The sequence below is a fragment of the Ochotona princeps genome, chromosome 1, assembly GCF_030435755.1.
Source record: "Ochotona princeps isolate mOchPri1 chromosome 1, mOchPri1.hap1, whole genome shotgun sequence".
In the NCBI taxonomy this organism is placed as follows: Eukaryota; Metazoa; Chordata; class Mammalia; order Lagomorpha; family Ochotonidae; genus Ochotona; species Ochotona princeps.
The window spans coordinates 31,681,026-31,684,144 of record NC_080832.1 but is presented as its reverse complement, the minus strand read 5'-3'; the positions used below and the strand labels follow the sequence as shown (position 1 = coordinate 31,684,144).

Sequence of the window (3,119 nt, the reverse complement as noted above, 5' to 3'; positions counted from 1 at the left end):
AGAGTCCAGCATCCTATTGTGAAGATCTATTCAACAGCTCACTTCTGGAAGCACAGCCTTGTGGGCTGTGGCAACAAAGCTTTTGAGAGGCTGGAAACACTTCCCAAAGAGTAACCATTATCACATACACCTGTAGATGCAATAGAGTTCTGCTAAGAATAGCCCCGTTATACTGATTTGGAATCTTTCATGGTATTTTGCTTATTTGGTTTTCACAATAATGGTGCATTAGGTAAGGCCAGTTGCTATGGAGGAAATGAGAGGCAGAGTTTTAAGGCTTTCTCATTATCATCTGATGGACAGACCAAGGGTTCCCCAGTGACGTCATCTTTCATGGGTTCCTTTGGGGTGTTGAATTCCTCGTGGTAGGAAAAGCCACTCTTTGGGTGAATCAGCCTTCCTGTGATTCTTCGAATCTGCAGGGAGTCTGGGATGCTGAAGTCAATGACAGAGTCAAGCTTTTCCTTTCTCTTCTCCATGAGGTCATCAAGCATTTCTGCCTGCCTCAAGCTCTGAGGGAAGCCATCTACAGGAAAACCACTCTTGCCTGAAGGGACCTCTAGGTTATTCTCAATGAGCCCCAAGAGCATCTCATCACTCACCAGTTTCCCAGCATCCACAGTTGCCTTCAGCTTTTTCTCCAGCTCTGAGCCAGAAACTACCTTGGCCCTCAGCATGTCCCCAGTGGGCAAATGGCAAACACAGAAGTTTTCAGCCAATTTGGGTACCTGGTACCCTTGCCAGCCCCCGGTGGCCCCAGCAGCACGGCCTGTATGCCTTTCAGATGCTCGGTTTGGCCTGCTGGCACATTTAGAGCCATTCTGTCAAAGTCTCTCACTACCACATGCCCACACTCCTCACCTAGATACAATTACAAGAATTTAGTCATACTTCTCTCCCTCTCTCCCATTTCTTCCTTTTTTAAGCTTTTGCAATAATTTGCGTTTTAATTTGTATTCTATTATCCCTCTTAAGAATGTTTTTGTGTTGTGGGTAAGCCAACCAAAGTCATCTCTAATGACACATCACATATTGTCTGATGGTCGGACATTGCAATGCTGCCGCCTTTGTTTCTGAAATCAAAGCTGATGCGGGTGAGTGCGTAGACAAGGTGAAGTGGGCTTGCCTGCAAAGCCTTGCATCTTGCAATCTGTACTCTCTAAGATGAGGAGCGTAGGACCCAAGAAAGGCTCATCTCATAGAAAAAGCACTCTGTTTTTGGATAGTGTGCAACCATCAGAATCTTTAGTTTCTGCTCTGTAATCACTGCTTCTTTGGGATCAAGAAGAAACGTAAATCTTCAGTAAATCTTCAGTATAGAAAGCAGTGTTTTTATTTTTTTTTCGCATTTAATACCAATGATTGAGAAAGATCTTTATTCCTGTGCAATAGATGATCAGCGTTATGCCATGAAGTGTCAACATTTCCTAATATGACCAGGATATGTGACTTCAGCTTTCCTTTTGTTTTCTTAGAACCATTGATTCATAATTATTAGCAGAACTGTCTTATGGAATTAGAGACAAAAATCAGTTAACCATGCAAAAACTCTGAGTACGGTCATGGAGTCTTGTTTCCCTATGTTTTTCTAGGACTCCTTAGCAAAAGGCTCGAGAAGTACGTAGTGATAAGCAAAAGTCAAGTTTCCAATTTCCTTTTCACTCTCTCCTCTCTCAGGATCCTGGTATGGAGTAAATCCCTCCATAAATTCCAGACCCTCTTCCAGAATGGCTCATTCTCCAGGCACAAATCCAGAGCTTCCTGTGCTACTTGAGGGGGGCGGGTGTTGGGATGCAGCAGGCATAAAAAAAGCCAGTTGAGGAAGAGAAGGGTGGGGACAAAGGCAAGGCCTCTGCTGGGCCACAAAGCTGACAGAGGCTGGCTTTCTTTCTCCTGCCCTGTGGCCCTCATTATCTCCTTGACACCCACAGTTAACACAGACCTTGAATCTGGCACAAAAGTCAGACAAATCTGCACATGAACTAGAAAGAAGGAAAACATCTGGGCAGCATTTCTCAACATTTCAAATCTGTGTCTCCTCCTGTGAAAAACCAAATCAATAATGAGTTGAAGTTTCAAAATAACCGTTTTAATTTGATTTTCCAAAGACTAAATCATATTGTACCCTAATATTGAATGTATGTTTTGGCTTTTTGGTTTATTTTGTTGTTTTGTTTTAGTGAAAATGCACATGCCTACCTGAAAGTCTGATTTACTGCACCCCAGCAAGGTTCGTCATCTTGAAATAGAGGAGACCTCAGCTGGGGTGCAGGTCTTCCTGGGCTAGAGGGAATGAAGGCAGAATGGAGACTAACTGGACTTCAGACTGAGTTCACTTTCATATGACTCCTGGTAATTTTGGTTCTGTTTAGAGGTGTGGCATGTCTCCCAAGGCAAGGATTTGGCAGTTATATCAGTAATTTGATTAAGAGAACAACCAACCGGAATAATCCAATTTGATGAGCATATTTTCTTTCTTTCTTTGTAATTTTCCTACTGTTTATTCAGTGAAGCAGATGGTCCTCAAATCTAAAATTTGTGTCTATAATAATTTTAATAATGGTAGAAAATGATCAGTGCAGGATGCTCTGCAAACCAAAGGATTAGTTTTGTAAGTTTAATTATTTTCTATTGTAATTTTGTTAGAAATCAGAAGAATCATTTATTACTCAATGCTTTTTTTTTCTTTTTAGCAGGACAATATCTTCCAAGGACTTCTTTGCAGTGCTGAAACTCTACACATCACTCAGGAATAAGAAGTGTAAAGGAATTGAGAGGAGACCAGAATGTAATCAAAAGGAACATGACAACAAGCAAAGAGATCTCATATGATTACTGCAGGAAAGAAGAAAATTATAGTGAGGACAGGTGTGTGGGAGGGCAGGGCTGTTTATCTCAACATAGATTTCATAAAAAAAAGCAACAAACAAAAACAAAAACAAACACAAACAAAAAAAAAAACCCCTGGATTTTATTTTTAAACTTAAATTTTACTTTGAAACAACGAATCGCTTTCTCACACAGAGAGTTCTTTATATTTGGAAACTTTGGATCCTCAGACATGTCCAGAAATTTATACGAGGCAAACCCTCAGGGCAAAATGTGTTTTAGACCAGTTA

General features: G+C 41.0%; 1 pseudogene; it reads right to left on the bottom strand.

Annotated features, from left to right (window-relative positions):
- Positions 1 to 245: 245 nt before the first annotated feature.
- Positions 246 to 820, bottom strand: LOC101523527 (adenylate kinase 2, mitochondrial-like; annotated as a pseudogene).
- Positions 821 to 3,119: the final 2,299 nt, after the last annotated feature.